At 41.2% G+C, this 22,633-nt stretch overlaps 1 protein-coding gene across 1 annotated transcript in view; it reads right to left on the bottom strand.

The window, feature by feature from the left end:
• Window positions 1-2,415: 2,415 nt before the first annotated feature.
• The window catches only part of MRPL42 (mitochondrial ribosomal protein L42), a 70,716-nt gene continuing 50,498 nt past the window's right edge, over window positions 2,416-22,633 (bottom strand). Inside the window, exons 6-7 of the transcript XR_005836712.1 lie at window positions 6,538-6,621; window positions 2,416-2,640 (exon numbers count right to left, since the gene is read on the bottom strand). The gene's annotated coding sequence lies outside the window, so the exon portion shown is untranslated. The remainder of the gene's footprint in view (window positions 2,641-6,537; window positions 6,622-22,633) is intronic.

Here is a 22,633-nt window from a genome sequence, read left to right as displayed (position 1 = left end):
GCAGGTCTAGCCAGCCCATGACCTCTGCAAGGATTGGCTGCTACAGGCTTACCACCCTTCCCTGCACAGTTGCCCTTGACTCATGGGAGCCACGTTGCCCAGAAATATTTGGGGAGGTTATTCTACCCCCAGCGCAGCCCATAGCCAGCGGCTAGCTGATACAGGGCATAAAAGCTCATCCCCCTTACCTCAAGCTGGGACAACTTTGTGAGACTGTGTGGTGTTTCCTGACTCCACTCCTGACACCAAATACATGGTTTTTCCTAACACCAACCAATTCTCCAACACCAACTGGGTGTCCACAGTTCAATTCCATCCGAATACTATCTACATCTGGAGTTAACGTGAGATCCTACAAGTCAAAGGGCTCAGTCCCAGAAGACTGCCCCCACTTCAGATGCCACTGGCAAGTGGGGCTCCCAAGTGACCAGCACTTCTGCCTAACTGACTACAAATTCAGGGGTTCCCCTGATGCCCCCCACCTGGGTTCCATCATTTACTAGGACAATTCACAGAACTTCAGGAAGTGGTCCACTTACTCTTCTAGTTATTACAGCGGACACAAATGAACAGCGAGATGAAGAGGTACAGAGGGTGAGATGTGAGAGGCTCCCAAGAGCCTGTCGGGTTAAGGGTATGCCGCTCTCCTCCAACCCCATAGTTTAGGGGTTCTGTGGAGGTTTTATTCTGCAGGCATGATGGATTCAATCACTGGCCAGTGGTGACCGACCTCCATCTTCCGCCCCTCTGCCCTCCCCGGAGGTGGGGGAGCAGGGCTGAAAGTTGTAAGCCTCTAATCATCTGGCTGCCTTTTCTGTTGACCGGCTCCCATCCTGAAGCTAGCTAGGTCCCCACAGGACTCACCTCATTAGCAGACAAAAGATAATCATGTCTAAGGGTTTTAGGAGCACTGTGCCAGATACATACTTTTTATTAAAGCACAGGCAGCTAGTGTCCTTATGAGGTCCCGGCTCCAACCTGGAACACACCTGTAGCTTTCGACTCCTCACAGGTATTCGCGTCTTTCATGTGAACTTTGACTGGGTGTGCCTTGGGATTTCCTCCGGATCTAATTTATCTTTGCCTTCCTGTAACACCTTCTCAATGCGTCACACAAACGCGATTGTCAGAAAACGTGTTGGAAAGACGATTTCCTATTTAAAAATCACTTACATGGCTGGGTAGAACTGTTAAATTACTGACTTATTTTCTCTAATTCCCATTCTGCACCCCCACCCCCAAAACTTGGCACACGAACGGCGCGATTCTCCCCCATGAAGACAAGGGCAAAGGACTTCCAGACGCGGCTGGAGGACAGGCCCCTGGGGAAGGTACCTCCAGCCGGTTTCTTCTGGTGCCGGAGAGACACAGGGCTGCCCGGTGCCTCGAGTAGTTCCCTTTTTTCCAGCTTCTCTGCCCATCAAGTTAAATAGTCCCTAAGAGTAAATAAATGTGGCAAAGATAAAACAAATATTTTTTTCCAATTGGATTGGTTCATTCCTTGTGTGGGTTCAGATGAGGGAGAACCAGAATGTTTTGATTAAATCAGCTGTTGCCATGAAATGATTTGCTTGTTTACTAACGGGCTGTCTTACTTCTTGTCATTATCTACCAAAGTGGGAATTCTTGGTATTATTGAGTGGACAGCTTTGAATAGGAAAATGGCAAGGTTCCTTAACCTAATGTTCTGACCATGTTACAAAGTGTAAAAGCACGGAATCCAAGGCAACAGGCAAGTCCCAACACTGCGCAGTCGCAGAGCAGAGAAAAAAGAGAGGCAGGCGGGCTCTCTGTGTCCCATTTACGAGTCTCTCCTGACGGTGTGTTTCTGACAGCTAAGTTCTCCACTTTCCTTGCTTTTTATATATCACATGTGCATCTCCCCCAGGCTCCACCATGATTTGGCCTCCTGGAGGAGGGCAGGCAGTGTTGCTCCGGTGACTGCCAAGTACGGAGACCACGGTTCTTCCCAACCTAAAAGGTCTTCATGGTCTCCTGAGGAGCCACTGACTCGATGGTGGTGACCCCGGACGACTGCGAACAGAGAGGGTGCCAGATAACATCTATTGGATCTGTCGGGCATTGTTTTAGGACTTGAGCGTATTAACTGATTCATGCCTCACCACAACGCCATGAGGGAGGTCACTTTAATACCATCATTTTACACATGAAAAAACTGTGCCTGATCAATGCTAAATAACTTGCCCAAGCAGAGAAGTCCTAAGTGACAGAGCCAACTTTGACCCCACATATTGTGGCCCTAGACCCAAGGGTTACAAATCGATACACACACTGCTTAGTAGTGTTAGTCGGAATAGCAACCAAGAACACTTGAGTCTTAATCATATGCCAGCCATGATGCTTAGCTATACGTATTAACCTCAGTCCTCCCAAGAACTCGATCAGATAGATGCGTATCATCCTCTTTTTACTGAGGCACAGAGAGGTGAAGGAACTCACCTAGGGTTACCCAGCCAGTAAGTGAAGGAACCAGGTTTCAAGTCTGTGGGGAGTGCCTTTGGAGGTAACACTCTCGGGCGTTTCTGCTTTTGCTCACGGGCGCTGCGACCTTTGGCTTTGTGGGACAGGTGCACGCTCCTACCGCCAACACTTTGTGACGTACATTCTATGCTGTCTCCCCTGGGAAGACATCCAAAGAGCCACAGAACAAGTCATACTAGAGGCCCAGGCTATGGTACACATCTGCTCTGGTCTATTTGTTTGCCGGCCCAGCATTTTCCCCTCGTTTTGGTAAGAGCGCTCTGGTTTCCTGTTGGGGAATGTATTTGTTTTCTGTTGTTGTCCTAACAAATGACCACTAGCTTAGGGCCTTAACACAACACAAATTTATGATCTTACGGTTCTGGAGTTCAGTCATCCAAAATAGGTCTCGCCGAACTAAAGTCAAGATGTCAGCGGGGCTGAATTTCTCTGGGAGGCCCTCGGGGACCGTCTGCTCTTCTGCCTTTTCCAGTGTCTAGAGACGCCCACGTTCCTGGGCTCATGGCTGTGTTCCTCCATCTTCAGAGCCAGCAGCGTCAGGCCAAGTCCTTCTCACACTACCATCTCTCTGGTTGCTCCTCTTCTGCCTCCTTCCACTTACAACCCTGTTGCTTGTATCGGGTTTACCTGGATCATCTCCCTAGCTGAGGGAGCTGACTGGCAACCTTAATTTCCCTGTGCCACATAGTCTATTCATGGTTTCCCGGGGTTAGGATAGATACCACTCTGGAGCGTTATTCTACCTGCCACCGCAAACCTCCCCTTTTCACTCTCAGATCACATATTCTGGGTTTGTCCAACTGAACAACCCTGGCTCAAAGGATGGGTTTGGGACTTTATGGGAATTCTTGGAAAAGAGGGGCCCTCCTCACCCCCCCAAATTGCCAAACACAGCTCATCTGCTCTGAAGATGGCTAGGGGTGGGGCCTCTCCCCGACTGGTCAGGTCCCTTTCTGTAAGGGCTGTGAGGTACTGTGACAGTCCTCCCTGCTGCTTCGGTTGATAAGCCAGTAGCTGTGCTCACCTTTGCCAAAACATGGAACGAGCATTCCTAACAATGAGGCCTCTTCCTCCTGCTGCTTAATCTTTAGGGACCTACAATTTGGTACTTACAACCTCTAAAACACAGAGACAACTAGAATAAGATCTCTTTAATGCTATCCAGCTTAGCACTGCTCAGTTACTTTGTTTAGTCCTTGCTAGCTTGATTTGAGCATCAGGATTGAACACCAATGTTCAGCATTTTGACTCCTCTCGAGCCCCTTCTTTGTCTTTCTCAGCATCCCGGAAGTTTTAAAAAATGCAGTAAAATATCTCTTTGCCGGGATCCACCTGAAGGACATGTTATTAGTCGGGCTTCTGCTGGGTGAATGCTATGTGACAAATGACTACAAATCTCCGTGGCATATCAGAAGCATTTCTTTTTCTTTCTCCCAGGTCTGTGGGGCTGCTGGGACAGCTCTGTGTTGGGCTGCAGATTGGGATCAGGTCCACTCCACATTTCTCTCATTTTCCTTGGACCAGAAGGTGCCCAGGACAGTTCTTCTCATGGTGGACGACAGGACACGAGGCCAAGCCAAACTACAGGAACACGTTTAAAGTCTCTGCTCATCCCATGTCCACTAATATATTCCATTGGCCAAAACAAGTCAGATGCCAAGTCCAACATCAGTGGATGGGGAAATATACTCTGATCCCTCCAGTGGGGGGCACTATAGAGCAACATGGCAAAGACTGGATGCATTCCAAAGGCGTGGGGGGAGAGAAGAATTGGAGTAATCTAATCCTATCACCAATACTCTCCATTTTGATATTGCCCTCTTCTTTCATGAAAAAAGAAAACTACCTCAAAAGGTCATTTCAAGGATTTCTGCAAAAAGTTTCTGAAAGCTTTTTCCAGAAGTTACCAGGATTAGTAAGATTTCATTCTAAATTTATGCTCCCAGATAGTGAGGATTAATGCTCAGAATGGCGACCCTTAGACCTATAGACTCCAAGATGATCCCAAATCCAATTATAATAACCATGTTCTTTCACTCCTTCAACAACATTTACTGGGTGCTGTTATAGTTCTAGCTTTAGAGGAAAAACTGTGAACTAACCAGCCCTGCCCTCATTGTGTTTACACTGTGCCATACTTCCTGTTATCTGCCCACCGGACAGATGACTTTCACGCACAGCTGTTAAGGGGAAATCAGATGCAGACACGTGTAACAGAGTGTGCCATCGATAACATGGTGTGGGGGTCACACGCAAATCCCAGCAGTCAGCATCAACTCCCTACAACCCAATCGCTCCTTTTCAAGGAAACAAATCAGAATGCAAGAGAGTAAGAGTGATAATATCGGAGAGCTCATCTTAAACCCACTCTGCATTGTAAAGATAATAAATCTTTCACAACTTGGCTACTTTAGGTATCGTTCTAGTCTCTGAAGCGGCAAAAAGATCTACTTTAGAAAGGTTTTCAACCATAAAGACTGAAGTCAAAGAGCAAACTGAGTTTCTGGCTAACATCTCCCAGGGGCTCTGCAAATATTGTGAGAGATGCCACTCTGTGACAGCCTCAGCCGAACACCAGCCCCATCCTTCTAGAGAGCTGCTTCCTCTGGTGTTCTCAGAGGAGTGGAAAGATGTCGGATTGCTGATCTACTTGAAAGAGCAGAACAGGTGTAGTTCATCCCTAAGCAGCAGGGATCCTGCCCTGGAAGGGAACCAGTCCTTTTTCTCATGGGCTTGCTTTACAAAAATTCTTGCCCTTGGGCCTAACACCCCAACTCACCCCCACCCCAAACCAGACTCTCTGCTTCCAAGCAAGCAGTGCTGGAGTAAGCATGTTAACTCCATGCACACATGCCTCCTGAGACAGACGGCACCCGTGAGTGGCTCTGCCAAAGCTTGTTCCCTCAGGTTCTAGTTCTCAGACCTTAGCCTGCAGCAGGAGCACCTGGAGGGCTTCTTAAACACAGACTGGAGGGCTCCACCCTAGAGTTTTTGATTCATTAGGTTTTGGGTGGGTCCTCGATTTTCGTTTTTCTAGTAAGTTCCTGGATGCTGGATGCTGCTGGTCTGGGTACCAGCCTTTGAGAAGTACTGCTTTAGGGCATTGTCTCCGGTCCTGAAAGGCTGCCTGAGTGACACTGTGCTCAGAGCTGAGAATGTTCCCAGACAGACCCTGACTCTCCGGCTTCTGACCAGCCCTGCTTCAACTTTTCTCGGTTCCTATTCACTCCTCAATAAACTTTGGTAGTCCCTGTGCCCCACACTCCACAGAAAGTGTTCCTGCTAAAGTTAAAAATGACACACCTGCTGCCAAATTGAATGGACAGGGGACATCGCACTTGGGCGTCTCACCAGCTGCGTCACAACTCAACACATTCAAACTGAACTCAGCACCTTCCTCCCCACAGTGTTGGAGCCTGCTCGGCTGCCTCTGTTCCCCTCCTTTGATGAGTATTGCTCTTCCTTGCAGCAGCTGCCCCTGCCAATTAGCACCGTTCAGATGTGACTTCCAAGCCAACCCTCCTGACACCTTGACTCGGGACTTCTGGCCTTCAGAACCGTGAGACAATACGTTTCTGTTGTTTGAAGCGCCCCACCCCCCACAGCTTGTGGCAGTTTGTTATAGCAGGCATAGGAGACTCATACATCCTGCTTCCATTCTAACAGGGCCATGGGGGGAACCCCGCTTAGGAGATTTGACCTAAGACATAGAAAGTAGGAAATTTTACACCTTTCTCAGGGCAGGTCTGGTTTTGAAAAATAGTCTAGGCACCAGCCTATCCAATATGAAGATAGTTATTTTGGCACAGATACTTAACCCGTTACAGGAGGACCATCTGTCTCTTACACCAGTCCTGTTTATTCGGTAGCTTGAAGTTGTAGGGCATTCTCTGTGGTAGATAGGAGACAGACTTTCTTTGTATCATAAATTAAGAAAAATTTCTAGTTTCACTGAACATCTCCTTTCCCAGAAAGTTTAAAATTAATTTTCTTTGTAATTTCTGATAGTAACTACTGATAGCAAATTTTTTTTACCAGCTTTTGTAATCCCAGTGCCGTCACAGAACTTCCATTGCTGTAGGAAATGGTTCTGCTATGTGGCTGTGATGACATCAGCCTCTATGAAGGAGAAAAGAGAAACAACAGGAAATTCAGCTGTTAACTGATAGATGAAGGAGGAACTGGTTTTTAAGTAAGTTCCCTTAACTAAGCAGCATTCTCAATTACTTGGCTTTATTTATCCAATCTATTTATTTACATTAAATCACTTGAAATATAGGTCCTTAGTCAGAAAATCAGGGTGTATACTGCAGAACCCATCATTTTGGGGCCTAGGTCATACCTCATGTCAGGCATGAGCAGAGGGGCTAAGAAAGATCCACGCACAGGTCAAGGAGATAATTCTTAGAAAGACAGAAAGAGAGAGGGAGAGAGGGAGAAAGAAAGAAAGAAAGAAGGAAGGAAGGAAGGAAGGAAGGAAGGAAAAAGGAAACAAAATGAAAGGAAGGAAGGAAAGGAAAGGAAAGGAAAGAAAGAAAGAAAGAAAGAAAGAAAGAAAGAAAGAAAAGAAAAGAGAGGGTGAGAGAATGAAAAGAAAGAAAGGAAGAAAGAAAAGAGAGAGGGTGAGAGAATGAAAAGAAGGAAAGAAGGAAGAAAAGAGAAAAGAAATACAGGCAGCTAATGAACAGTTAAACAGGGCAACTTCATTAGTTATATCAGTCAGGGTTCTCCAGAAAAACAAAACTAATAGGATATGTATATTTAGAAATTCAACTTTATTTTAAGGAACTGGCTCATGTGGGGACAGGCAAGTCCAAAACACATAGGGCAGGACAGCAGGCTGGAGACCCAGCGAAAAGTTGACTCCAGTCTTTTCTCTGAATGTCATCAGCTGATTGAATGAGGCCCACCCATATCATGAAGGGTAGTCCGCTTTACTCAAAATCTACTGATTTAAATGTTGATCTCCTCTAAAATATGAGTTCACAGCAGCATCTCGACTGGTGTTTGACAAAAAAACTGGGCACCATAGCCTAGCCAAGCTAACACATAAAATTAACCATTACATTAATAACAAAAAAAGCAAATATAATTGACAATAAGCAATTTTTCACCCAGCGGGTATCCAGAGATTGAAAAGAACTGCACCTCTTTGTTGAGAGATAACACCACTGTTACCACGTACACCACTGTTGGAGGCACAGACACCAAAAGCTTTCCGTAGGGCAGTTTGGCATTTGACCCCACAATTCTACTTCTAGGAGCTTACTCTGAGAGAATATTCAAGCAAGTGCAAAGTGGTGGGTATATGTAGATGGGCCAGCAATGTTACATACAATGATAAAAAAAAAAACTGGATGCGGCTTCAATGTCCACCCATTGTGAGCAGGTTAAGTAAATTATAGAACACCTGTACGATGGACACCCTAGACTTTAGAAAGAGTGAGGAGAGTCTATATTCCTGACATGAAATGATCTTTATGGGATGATGTTGTGTAAAAAACCGGGTTTCAGAACATCACATAGAGTTTAATCTCATTTATATGCAATCGAGTAAGTACATTGATATATTTCCTAGAAAAGACATTTACCAAAATCTTAACTGTGCTTATCTCTGGGTGGTGGAATTTCAGGTTATTTTGGTAACATTTATTGAGGGCTTATTATGTGTCAGGCATTCTTTTTAAGTACTTTACATGGATTCAATTCATTTAATAATCTGTATTATTTGCATTTTTTTTTAAAAAGCAAAAGCATGTATCATTTCCCCCCCAAAACCTACAAAGCAGTTTTTAAAAATGTCCCTTCTGTTCTCCTACATGAGAGGAAGCCCTTGTTTCCTAGAGCCCCACAATCTTGGAGCCATTGAGAGTCTGAAACTGCTCTATGCAGATCCCATCAAGCGTTATTATTGGGAATCTCCCCATTTTGCAAAAAACTGACTTTCTCTCATTGCTGTTGGAGTGTTTTGTTGGTTTGTTTTCATGGTCCCTCTGTTGTTTATTACGGATTGAGTGAGTACTATGTTCCCTTTAACCCTCCTTCTTACTTCTAACCCTCTCCCATAGGCAGCCCTTCTGATGTACTTAATTTTCATCCTTTTGTTTCTGCATGTGCTTCTAAAATATGCACTGTTTAATAAGCTTGTATTTTTAATTTATCCAAATGCCTAATGGTCTGATTTTATTTCTCATTCATGGGTCCTCCCTGCCCCCATCCCCCATATACTTCCTCCCATCCAGCACCAATACCCTGTCCTCACTGTTTCTGCTGTTGCTGCCTCAGGGGTTCCTAGAGCTGCGAAAGTATCCTTCATCAACCCTCCATCAACCACTTACCCCCAACCCCACGGCTGGCCCTTACGGTTCACCCAAAAGTCAACCTTGGTTTGTTTAGTTTTGTCTTTTCATATGCGCGGTCCTCTCTACTGAGAAACTTGGTACAAGTTCCCCCATTTTCCCACCTGGAGGGAATTGCAAAGCTCGAAATGAGTGTCCAGTCCAGAGCATTCAAGGCTCTGGACGAGGCACTATCTCCCAGCTCTCTTACCTCCAAGTTACCCCCCCTGCCTTCCTAAGTCACTTTCTCTTCTCCACAGGGGTGAAACAGCCTTGCTTTCCAATTTGTGCTTATGCTTACATCTGGAGGCCTGATGTCAGCCCCAAGACTCCATTATGTGTCTTCCAGAAGATCTAACATGTCCTGCGTCATCTCCCAGCCTGAGAGCTTGATATTTGCAAGAGGAATAAGAATGTATGTGATGGGGTGCCTGGGTGGCTCAGTCAGTTAAGCATCTGCCTTTGGCTCAGGTCATGATCTCAGGGTCCTGGGATCGAGTCCCACATCGAATTTCCTGCTCAGAGGGGAGTCTGCTTCTCCCTCTCCTGATTCCTCCAGCTTGTGCTCTCTCTCTCTGTGTGTCAAATAAATAAATAAAATCTTAAAAAAAAAATGTATGTGATGAGTCCCCACTGTGATCTTTCTATAATTTCTGCCTTCTACTCATCCCTTTGGCTGCCTTTAACTTTAGTTTGATTTAATCTGCAGAAAAATGCTAGGGGTGGGGCACAGTCAGAAGAGGATTTATCTCAAAGTTAATGAAGCTTGAGTTTCAAGGCCCCTAACTTGTAAAGGCCCTGGAAGGAGTCCTATTAATGTGTTCACAAGGGGCACATGTTTTTGTTAAATTTGCAGCATTAAGGTATTTTAACCACAACCAGTTAAGACCTCTGTCTTTGCTCTCTGATTTTCCTTTCTTCACAATCTCCCTCCTGTCAGAGAGCTTCATAGAGGGGCCTTGGACATTATGGAATCTAGCTAAAGGAAAAGTTGGCTTGGAGATACACATAGTAGGGTTTGGTGGATGTATTTAAATGTTTCTTAAGCACTGTTGTGTCTCCTTGTTATAGTATTTGTATCCTAAAATTGTATTCTTTTCTCTTTTTCTTTAAAGATTTTATTTATTTATTTCAGAGACAGAGAGCGAGTGCAAGCATTAGCCAGGGGAGGGGGAAGCAGGGGGAGATGTGGGGCTCGATCCCAGGACCCTGGGATCATGACCTGAGCCAAAGGCAGACACTCAACTGAGCCACCCAGGCGCCCCAAAATTGTATTCTTTTCTTAAAGGTTTCTAAAATTATAATGCTTTCTTCCACTTCCCAGAGCTGAGGCTTCCCACACAGTGAAGCACAGTGTAATTCGCTTCAGAGCTCATATACCCCTAGATGACCTTGGATGTTAATGATGGTTTTGCCTGATCTTAGTTTTGAAACATTCCTGTTGTAGGTGGTCCCCTAATTTCCACTTAGCAAGTGCAGCCCTTGGCTCAGAGTATGGCTTCTAACTCACATATCTTTGTTGGTTTTCTTTCTGGGGCCTCTCCCCACCATCGCCCTACACACACACATACACACACATACATACACACACACACACACACTTTTATATCTGCTTCATTTGAATCTATTTAAGTATCACAAGCTGGAGTGCAGAATGGCAATGAGCCAGTTTTTAAAAATGAGCTAAAATGTACAAGGCAAACACTTTCAAGAATGCCCACAGCTGCCAGTCTTAACCTTAGAGGGCAAGCGTACGAAACAGGCTTACGAGGCAGGTGCTCTGTCTGGGTCTTTGGAATCGAGGCTGTTTAAAGAGATAAAAATATTTCCACCTCTTCACCTACCAAAACGGTAAAAGGATGAAACACTTTTAAATTAGAAAAGTTCCTCAAACTAACATCTCAGCAAAATTTTTAACACATAGAAAAAGTGCTTAAGAACTATTAAGTTAACAGAGTCTCATTTTAGAGGAAAGCACCTCCGGTATTGCAAATGGATTCCATTTCCACCTAAAATGTCTTGGAAGAAAGGCTTTTCCATTGGCCTATATTCAAGATCAAGTTTTTTGTTAGTGTTTTCTTTTTTCTTTTCTTTTCTCCTTCTTTTTTTTTTTTTTTAGGGGAGAGAACTGTTTTTATCTTCTTTTATCCCTCTAAAATTCCTTTCCAGAAGTGTTAAACCTACCTATAGTTTTAAAATATGTTAACCTTCATTTCTCTGGCAGTAATCCATTCATGTATTGATTGAACAAATATTTATTGAGTGCCTACAACATTTTAGGCCCTATTCTAGGTACTTCTTTCACTAGGAGAATTTTCCTATGTTATTAAATCCCTTTGCAAACATGATTTAATATCATAACATTTTATAATAAGCAGAGCCCAGAGTTTAGTTAGCCATTCTCTTTCTGTTAAACATTTAGATCATCTCTAATTTCTCCCTATTATAAGCAATGCAGCAGTGATCTTCCTTGTAATAGATGCTTGTCCGTATCTGTGATTAATTCTACAGGACAGATGCCTACAAGAGGAATTACTAGATCAAAGGGTAGGAACACTTAAGTTTCTTGTTAAATACTTCTAGCAGACTTTCCAAAGCATATTATCACCTTTGAGTTCCCCAAATCCTCTTCAACTGAAGAATCACCCACCGCTATTTAAAGACAGAAGAGCATATTCCATTCCTTCTATTGAGGCTTGCTGATTCCTAAAATAATCTTATTTCCAGATGGCAATAAAAGTAATCAGGTTGTTTTCTTGAACACCTCTAGTCCTTTCTGTACCACACTCCTTTTTGCAAAGGAAAAACACTTAAAGAAGAGAGAGTATCCATATACTCATCTGTTCATTATTATCACTCCAGACAGACAAGAGGTCAACCTGAAAATCATGCATGAGAAATACAGAATCGTGCAAAGGTATGCAAGATTATAGTAATCATCTTCATTACTGTTCATATTGGGGCTTTTGGTGAGGGACAATAGGTAGCTAAACACATCTCTGAATAGCCTTGTTCACAATAACAGCACAGTGGGTAAATGAGCCTTCTCAGCTCATCAGCATCTCTGCTCTGGGAGGTCAAATGGTAAAAATACTTCACAGAGGTGTTTTTCAATGTAGAAGTAAATTTCATTGCATAGCACTTTGTCCTCTAATATTTCTGGAATAACTTCATTCCCTCTCAAGAAAAATTGCTGCTTTCCAAGAAAACCAGTGCCCCCAGTACATGGTGCTCAAAGAGAAACACTAGGGGAAATAAACAGAACCAGGAGCAAGTCCCCTTTGGTCTAGATCGAGGTGGAATATTTGCTAACTGCATTGCCTTATTGTCTTATTTGTATCAGAAGCCCCTTTGAGCCGGAATTTTGTTTTTATGATGGTCTGCTCAGGACAAGAGCTATGAAGATTGAAATTCAAGCTTTTCTCTTTCCTGGAAGCTGGGCAGCCTAAAAGTAACTGACTGCCTGGATTTCTCCCCCTCTGACTGAGTCCAGGCTGTAGAAAAACCCCTGACCAGGGCAGACTTTCCTCTCTGGCTGACCAAGAGGCATTTTACCAAAGTGGAAAACAGAATCTGTGGTGGGTGAAGAATGACCATCATTCGTTCACCCATCAACAAGGTACTCAGTGTTTAGAAACTAGGCTGGGGAGCACTGTGCAAGTAAAATGGGCAGATAACCTGCCCTCGTGGAGCTTGCTCCTGAGTGAGAAGCAACACTAAACAAATGATCATGCCCATATATATAAAACTGCAGTCGAAGTTGGGTTTGTTTGTTTTTTTTAAAGTACAATACATACAATAAAGTGTTTTAAGCACAGGAATGACATGAGATTTGTCATATGATGAGAGCCCCCTGGCTGTGGTCTGGAGAAGGATAAGAAGGGGCCAGAATACTCCTGAACATCAATGCATATCAGCGCCTTATCAGCCTTTAAATAGGAGAATTCAGACCTCCCCTTGCTGACATCCCCTAGGAATTGTGCAAAGCAGTTGTCAATGGACTGTAAAGGGAATTCAGCTGGAGAAAAATAGCTGGGAAACTGGGCTAAGAGAACTAAGGAAACCACAGACAAAGGAAATAGGTTGAATCAGATTTCTATTACATAGGATCTTTTAAGGCAGAATTAAAGTAGTCATGATTGTTTTAAATATTTCAAATCTCTCAAATGCCTTCTTAGGTTCTCTTCCCCACATCAATAATTTTTCTTCTCAGATTAAGAAATCTAGCAGGCTGGAACTGGTTGATGCAATAGGAAGGCAAAAATTATCTTTTATCCATAGTTAGAATGAATAGAATTAAAATGAGATGAGAATCAGGTTATGTCTCCAAAAGAACATAGGCAATATTAAGCAATGGAAGAAGGTTTGGGGAGGAGGACTGGGTTGTAGAATCATGTGTGGAATCCTAAGGCACCAATGCAAAGTCAGAGGGGCACCTGCTTGATGAAGGTTTAAAAGAACCACAGAATCTAATCATCTCAGAGTTGGAAAGGATTCTCAGAAAGCCTATCAGCCTACACATTTCACAGATGAAATGCAGAGGTAAAGGGAACAAAGTTAACCAGGAATATTCATAACTAATATTTGATTAGCAGTTCACCAAGCATTTCAATATTTATTGCCTCATTAAATCCTCATAAAGTGCTGGCAAATAGCAATTATTAATTTTTCTTTTCAGAAGAAAAGTTGGGGCTTAGAGTGTGATGCAGAGAAAGCTAGTTCTCATCAATGCTCAAGTTTCTCCTCTTGCAAGACACGCCACTAGGTCACAGTTCTCAGCTCACTGGCACTCGGTAGGGTGGGCTGGCAGAAAACTGAGTTCTGGCCAATGGAATGTGGCAAAAGCCTCCCCACTCCTTTCTGGGCTGACTAAAACCTGGCATACAGTCCTCTCTTGCCCACATTCACTCTCTTCTTTTGCCTGCCGTTAGATGCATGGGATCCAGTAGAAGATTCAAGGCCCCAGGGGCTGATGAAGCCACCACTTGGCAGGAGCCTGAGTTCCCTGAATGACTCTGTGGAGCAGAGATGTTTTTTCCCATTCACTGGCCCAAGTTAGACTGTAACAGGAGTGAGAAATAAACCTTTATTGTGTCCAGGCACTGAAGTCTGGGTGGTTGTTGTACTGGTTAAACTAACAGAGGAAGGTTAAGGGACTCGTGCAAAATCTAGATATTAATTTAACAAAAATTTGATGAGCAATTATTATAGGTGCCAGACATTGGCACAGCATGGCACTGGGTGTACGTCAATGAATTAAGGCAGATCTGGGCCATGTCCTCATGGGGCTTAATCTAGCAGCTCACACAGTTATGGACAGGGCTAGGATGCCAATGAAAATCTGCTAACTCTAAATTTCTTCTATTGTCTACACCACATCTTTCCTCCCAAATAATATGAATCAAAATGTATGACATTCCTCAAAGATTGCTTTGAAAGATAGAAGACTCATCCCACCATATGAATTATAGGATTGAGAAAAAGAGGTAGAGATTCTTCGTTAACTTCTTTGTCCTTCAAGACCTGAGGAGGCTCAGCCATGAAAAAATTCCCCTGTACTGGATGGTTCAGTCAGTTAAGCATCTGACTTCAGTCATGATCTCAGCTCCTGTGTCCTGGGTGTCCTACACCCTGGGATGGAGCCCCTCTCCATTGTCATCGTCATCATCATGGTTGGGATCTGTGCTCAGCATGGAGTCTGTCCCTCCCCTGCTCATGCTCTCTCTCTCAAATAAATAAAATCTTAAAAAAAAAAAAATTCTCCTGTACTGTGGAGCTTTAGTCAGTAGGAGAGACTGGAAAACCACTGTTTTCATATATTTAAATTTTCAGTTATTTAAGGATTAACTTAAACCATGTATTTCAACTTACATTGTTGAAAATGGCATGAGTCCATTCCCCTGTATTACTAAGTAGTAGGTGATTTTAACTCCTCTGGATCTAAAATTCTATGAGCCTATGACTATTTTTTCAACTTTTTATTTAAATTCAATTAATTAACATACAGTGTGTTACTAGTTTCAGAGGTAGCATTTAATTATTCATGAGTAGCATACAACACCCAGTGCTTATTCCTTCAAGTGCCCTCCTTAATGTCCATCATCCAATTATCCCATCCCCCACACACCTCCCTTCCAGTAACCTTCAGTTTGTTTCCTAAAGTTCAGCATCTCTTATGGGTTGCCTCCCTCTCTGTTTTCATCTTATTTCATTTTTTCTTCCCTTCCCCTATGTTAATGTTTTGTTTCTTAAATTCCACCTATGCGTGAAATCACATGGTATTTGTCTTTTCTCTAATTGACTTATTTCGCTGAGGATAATACCCTCTAGTTCCATCCACGGAGCCTATGACTCTTTCTGATAACTGTGGCTTTCTGGTACCTCATGCTCACTACTCAGAACTGTTCTCATTATAATGCATTGTTATAGGACTGGGCTATCTCTCTCAGACTCAGGATATCCCAAGCAATTGATTGGATTTTTTTAGAATACTCAGAGGCTAGTTTCTTATGCCTTACTCTCTTTTCTATATAATTAATTTTGGCAAGTTTGTAGGACAAGCTGACATAGCCAATAGACTCTGAGTTTTCATTTGTCTCTCGGATATTGCTCTAAAAAAATTCAGATATATATGTACTTATCTAATTTTTCCTCTTATTCAAGTGAATTTTACATGATCATTATTATATCAGTTAAGATACTTTTGTTTATAAGTAACAGAAAGATTCATTCAAATGGGATTGAGCAAAAAGTTAATTTTTGATTCAAGTAATTAGGCCTGGGTTTCTTTTTCTCCATCTTTTGGCTCCATGTCCTTCAGGTTGACTCCATTCTCAGACAATCCCTTCATGTTCATGAGATGGCTGCAGAAATGCCAGCCTCACAGACCCGTAAGTTCGTATCCGGAGGGAGGAAAATGTATCTGCTGGTGGCATTCAGAGAAATCTTGAAAGTTCCTTAGACTGCACTGATTTAGGTCACGCACTACCTCAGGAGCACATGTGCAGGTTCTCTTGGGCCTGGGTCATGGCTCCACTCTTGATATGGGGAATGCATTGAGACCTCACAGACTCAGAGTGGAGAAAAGGTAAATCCCCAGAAGAAAACTAGAGGCTAATTCCATTGAGGCAGGCAAAGAAAAACTACGGAATGCAATGACTTAACACTGCATTGAACACATTAATGATTATAAGCACAGAACCAAAATTAGATTCTTTTCAAAGAACAAAGCCATTAACCAACTTGGATAGCTGTCCTTGAACTCAGCAAATGTCTGGGTAACACAAGGATTAAGGGTTCTACTTAGCCTTAAGGACTAGAAAAGCTGAAAGAGTAGACAGTGGAACCTGTCAGAATAACTCTTTGTTAGAGAAAGTGTAAGCTTGAGTAAGCACTTGGTAGGTTATTTGTAACTAAAGGGGAGAAAGATAAGAAAGTATACATACTTTCTCTTACAAATCATTTATTTCTTGTTCCTTTAAAAATGGACGATTTAGTAAAGTAACAAGATAATATACACTCAGCGCAATAATGTGATGGGGAAAGTAAGGAAGGGAAATACAATTTAAACTAAGGTTGCTAATAAGAAAAAGATCTTTGGGAGACTACCTGGGATAGTTGTTCTAATATTAGGCATAAGTAGGAAAAAAATCATTTTGAACAACTTCTGTTTCTATTAGGAAAAACACAATAGCCGTTTGTGGTCACTTTATTTCCTACCATTTGGGTTCGATGTTTGAGATGCTTATCAAAATGAAGTTAACTTCATCTTAAAAGACTTAAAGGATAAAGGATTAAAGACCTAGATGTGAGACCTGAAACCATAAAACTCCCAGAAGAAAACATAGGCAATAATTTCTTTGACATCAGCCATAGAAACATTTTTCTAGATTTGTCTCCTCAGACAAGGGAAACAAAGGCAAAAATAAATCATTGGGACTATACCTCAGAACAAAAGGCTTTTTGCACAGCAAAGGAAACCATCAACAAAACAAAAAGGCAATCACTGAATGAGAGAAGATATTTGCAAATGATATATCCAATAACGGGTTAATATTGAAAATATATAAAGAACTTACACAACTCAACACCAAAAAAACAAATGATCCAATTAAAAAATGGGCAGAGGACCTGAACAGACATTTTCCCAAAGACATACAGAGGCCAACAGATGCATGAAAAGATACTTAACATCACTCATCACCAGGGAAATGCAAATCAAAACCACAATGAGATATCACTTCATACCTGTCAGAATGACTAAAATCAAAAACACAAGAAATAAAAATGTTGACAACAATATGGCGAAAAAGGAACCCTCATGCACTTTGATGGGAATGCAAACTGGAGCAGCCCCTGTAGAAAACAATATGGAGTTTCCTCAAAAAGTTAAAAATAGAACTACCCTATGATCCAGTAATTCTACTACTGGGTATTCACTTGAAGAAAACAAAAACGCTAATTTGAAAAGATACATGCACCCCTATGTTTATTGCAGCATTATTTATAATAGCCAAGATATGGAAACAGCCCAAGTATCCATTGACAGATGAAAGGATAAACCTGTAAGATATATATATATATATACATATATAATATCACCCATAAAAATAAAAAAGCCATAAAAAAGAATGAGCTCTTACCATTCATAACAACATGGATAGACGTAGAGGGTATACTACTAAGTGAAATTAGACAGAGAAAGTCAAATACCAAATATAATTTCACTCATATGTGGAATTTAAGGAACAAAACAAATTAAGAAAGAGATAAACCAAAAAACAGACTCTTAAATAAAAGCACAAACTGGTGGATGCCAGAGGGGAGGTGAGTGGGGAGAGGAGTGAAATAGATAAAGGAGATCAAAAGTACACTTACTTTGATGAGCACCAAGAAATGCATAGAATTGTTGAATCCCTATATTGAACACGTGAACCTAATATAACACTGCATGTTAATATACCTCAATTTTAAAAAGGGGGAAATGGAGTTGACCTTTGACAATATAAATGAAGTAATAAGCTTTGACAATATAAATTCAAACGACACTTATTTGAAGTCATTGTGAATGAGGTCTCCCTCCTTTAGTGAAAAGTGACTGAAACCCAAGTCAAAACTAGCTTGGGCAAAAAGGAAACTGCTGGAAGGCTCATCAGTTCTGAGATGGCAAGAGCATACCTGGGCCTCATAGACAAGGGATCAGAGATTCAAATGCCACCTGGAGTCTTCTTTCATCTCTCATCTCTGTTTCTCTTGTACTGGCTTCTTCCTGGGAATTATGCCACAAACATAGTGATGCTCCACCTCTCTGTCTTAGAGAGGGAGTAAGCCTCTTCCCCAGCACCAGTGTTTCAAATCCCAAGGAAGGACTCTGATTACCCTGGTTTAGGTCATCTGCTCACTGAAGACCAAAACACAGTATTTTGATCAGCCCTACTTGATGTGGTCACTCATCTTTAGTCCAATAAACTTTAGCCAGGAGTTGGGACTCCCTACAGATGTTTGTGGGAGGAAAATGGACATTTTCTAGAAGAAAGAGGGTTGGAATACTTGGTCAACAAAATCAGAAATGCTTACACCAGACACTCAATTCTTTTCTTAATGATAAAGAATATTAAAGTCAATAAACATAATTATCACTCTAATAAGAAGGGACTTAACAATTGCAACACGAAGCCCACATGCCTGGATAAAATGCTTGACAGGAGATAAACCAAATACTTCACCAGTGGCTTCAGTCTTTGCTTTGGTGTCCAGCCTTTGCAGATGGCCTCACTTAATGCATATTGAACGGCAGAGCTTCACCCGGATTCCTAAAATGAATCCCAACCTTTGGGAGTTCTATGTGCCACTCTGGGACTCAAGGTCAAATCATCCTTATCTTGCTTCTGACCTTAAGCTTCAGGTCTGATAATCAGACCTCTGCTTTGCTTATCTTTTACTTAAGCCAAGTTTCCCCTTCTCTCTGACCTTCCATTCCCTCATGTGATCACCATATAGCTATAGACCTTCAGAGACAAGCTTCTTAAAAGGAATAGTACCCCAGATCATGGTTTCTAAATACCATTTTCCATTCAAAGGAAACAGGAGTCCTTAGACAAATGGCTGATGCTAGGGCTAGGGCAGGGAAGATAAGAGGAGCCTAAAACCTCTTATTGTGTGAGAAAGTAAAGAGGTACTCAAAAAATGGTGGGACACGTCAAATGGCTTAAAGGGCTCCTTATGTCACTTGACTTCTTAGGGGCATGTAAAACTACTAATCTCGTTCTCCTTCTTGAAACTTTTTCCTTCTCTAACTTCTGGCCTCTTTCTACTTCTGATTCTCTTTCTTCTTTTCTCAATGGCAGCTTCTTCGAAGAGTCTTTTCTGGATATCTCACTTTCCGCTCACCTCATAAATACAGGTGTTCCTTGGGGTCTTGTCCTCAGCATTTTCTCTTTTCATTCTATTCCCTCCCTGGTGATCTTAGCTAACCTCACAGCTTCAATTACTATATAAATAATGGCTCTCAAATATATACATTTCTGAGTATACTTATGTATAGGTAGAGATGAGAGACAGATACATTCAGCACAGACATCTCTCTTAAGCCTCAGAGACATATAGCCAACCAAAAGGCCTCCTGGATATCTCCATGGAATTTAAACTACTAGTATCTCAAAGATAACCTGTTAAAAAAAAAAAAAGATAACCTGTTAAAAATTGAAGACATTACCTTCCTCTCATCTAGTATTCTTTATGTCTATTACTAGTACTACCAACACCTGATTATCCAAGCAAGAAACTCTGGGATTATTCTTAATGTCTTCCAGCCACAGACTAGGACCACGTCTCTAGTTGAAGGAGGTGAGTTTATGACTCACTTCAGGAAGAATGCACAGCATAGGGAACTATGGACCTCAGTACGAGAGCATTATAAAGAACCCATTATAGGATTTGCTAATTGCGTGAGTGATTTGAGAGAGGGTCTAAGGAAGCAGAGGCCTATTCTAGATTGGATGTGGTCAGAAAGAGGGGAATTTTTATGATTGAGATCTTAACACATCTTACGTACAGGATGGACCACCCAGAGCAAGGATAATGTTATAATTGGTAAGAAGTAGCTGTCACTCATTTCAGCCAAAAGAAGGGGGTGTTTGGAATTTTGTGGATGGCACAATGACCGCTTTTGTCTGTGCTTAGACAAAATTATGGAATGAACCTGTTTTGTCTCATGTCATTATGGCCTCAGAATAATCTCGTCTCATGGTATTCTGCAAGGTTCTTATGCCCAACAGGAAATAACATGGCCTACCTGTAAACGCTAGGCCAGCTTCTGAATGTCAGGAGTTGCTATTACCCCCTTCCTCATTCATTACATTTATTAGTTTTATTCCCATATAAATTAGTTACCAAGTCCTATTAATTTTCTCACGTATCTCTGGGCTCTGTTCTGTTCCCTCCATCTTCTTTGCTTCCTCTGTAACCCAGGCCGTTGTCCTTTGTCTTCTGAATGACTACATCAGTTGCTGAACAGTTCACCCAATATTTCATCTCCCTCCTGTTCTAGTCCATCAGCTCCCCTCCACTCTTTACCCACAATGATGTGGGTAAATAGAGCACCTCTGCTTAAAATCTCCTTTGGTTACATTACCAAATTGCTAATATTTAAACGGTAAAATTAAAAATCAGTAAGTTTAGCAAAGAAAATTGACTTTTTTCTTTTCTCCCTAAAAGGAATCAAAAAAGGCGGATGAGTGTATTTACATAAGGAATCAACTGAATATGGAGACTGTTTTGATATTCTGATTCCCTCTTAAGAAATTATGACTCAGTGTGAATCAACAGAGTGACAGGACTCCTAAAAAACTTACTGCATTATTGGCACCATTAGCAGAAGTGTATTTATTGTCCAGAACAAGAAATTTATGTGCAGTTCAGTTCTGGGTAATCCATTTTAAGAAAGACATTATTAGAAGAGTATGTCCAGAAGAGGGCAACCAGGATAGGAAGGTTCTGGAAACCATGTCATATGGATAATCAGAACAAGTGAGGCTTACAGAAAAATGAGGGATAGGACAAGTGTTTGCAAATATCCAAAGAGCTGTCATACACAGAAGGGAGTAAATTTATTTTGTACAGTTCCAGGAGTAGGATCAAGTCTGAAGACTACAAATCACAGGAAGATTGATTTCTATTCAATTGAAGAAAACATTTTCTAATAATCAGAACAGTCTAATAATGAGTTGGCTTCCTGGAAAGGTAATGAACTCCTAGTTACTAGAAGAGTTCAAGCCAAAGCTGAATAGTGGTCTGGAAAGTATACTGTAAAACAGGAGTTGCCAAATCTTTCGTTAAACGGGACAGTTCTTTAATTCTGTTGTGGTCTGATACTTTTATAAATTACCACACACACAAAAAAACAAACCCTAAATTAGCAGAAATGAAAAGAAAAAATTGAAAGTACAGGCTTAAATTTTTTACTATCTGATTCAATGAACATTAAATTTCAGCAACTAGAATTAGAACAAACATAAAAGGGAAAAAGTGATTTAAAAAAACTTGCTCACTGAAAACGCACATTTAAGATTAGAGAATTTCTAGAACTCTTAACATTTTGTTCAAGTGTAACTGAAGAAAATTATGAGTGAATTATTAATTCTCTAGATTAGACCATTATGTAATACTTTGAATAAATACTATGCATATTAATATTTTTAAGTTTTAATGTGACAGATTAGCTAATTTATTAAAATACCTAATCCAGGACTGATAATACTACTTTCAGGGAATGATGTATATCAAAACTGCTTCTATGTGTTGCTTTAATATCATTCATAAGAAAAAACGGTATTTACAAAGGGATGATGATGAAAATGGAAAAAAGGGGTTTTAAAATAATTTCCACATGCTCAGACTATTCATTTTTAACTTTGTCCAAAATGAGGTGAGTGATGCTGTATTTTCAAAATTCATGTTCAATTCTTCACTAGTTACCAGTTTATAATTCAAATCATTTTTTGATGAAATAAACGGATTCCAGATCCATGAATTGGCTGTATCTGGACATTCTTTTAGTGGAAAATAAAATTCGAAGCATCCTATCAAATTCTTAACAGTTTGATAACTTTTTTGCAGATGTGCAACATCAAGATAATCACCTTCACTGGGAATTGTTGTAAATTATGGAACATGTAATAACAGTCTATAGAAACCCTATTCTTTCAAACTGCTACCTTTTGGTGTGCCCTTCAATTTGATCTGCCATTGAAAAACATGTTGCATTCCTGCCTTGCAAGGAAGAATTCTGAAGAGATCAAAAAAATTAATAACTCTAGTTGGCCAATTTATATTTTGAGACCAAACTGGTTTCTTGCAGTCGCACTAGATGTTCAAATATGCTCAAAAGAACTCACCCTCTGGATAACCATCATGTCTCAGCACGCAATCACAGTTATGATTGTCTTCCATATTATCATATAAAAAAAGAATAATCTTGAATTTACTGCATTAGCCTTTACATGATTTATAATCTTCAACAAGTCACTAAGCACACTGTTTAGTTCAGTTGACCAAGACTTTCTCAAAGAAAGAAGTGGTATGTTGACTTACATTCTGGGTCATGGTCCTTAATTTCGGTAACTACTCCAAAATGTTTTCTTGTCACTGCCACTACATATCCAATTGTATTCCTACACAGAAGTTCAAACCACAATCATTATGTTAGTTATGTTTTTCAGCAATGAAGCTGAAAAAAAGAATTCCTCCTTCCTATTACTATCATATTCTAATAGCACATAAACTAAAGGAATTGC

The sequence above is a fragment of the Ursus maritimus genome, unplaced genomic scaffold, assembly GCF_017311325.1.
Source record: "Ursus maritimus isolate PB19 unplaced genomic scaffold, ASM1731132v1 scaffold_21, whole genome shotgun sequence".
Taxonomy (NCBI): Eukaryota; Metazoa; Chordata; class Mammalia; order Carnivora; family Ursidae; genus Ursus; species Ursus maritimus.
The sequence above is the reverse complement of the archived record's forward strand: the minus strand, read 5'-3'. Positions and strand labels throughout refer to the sequence as shown.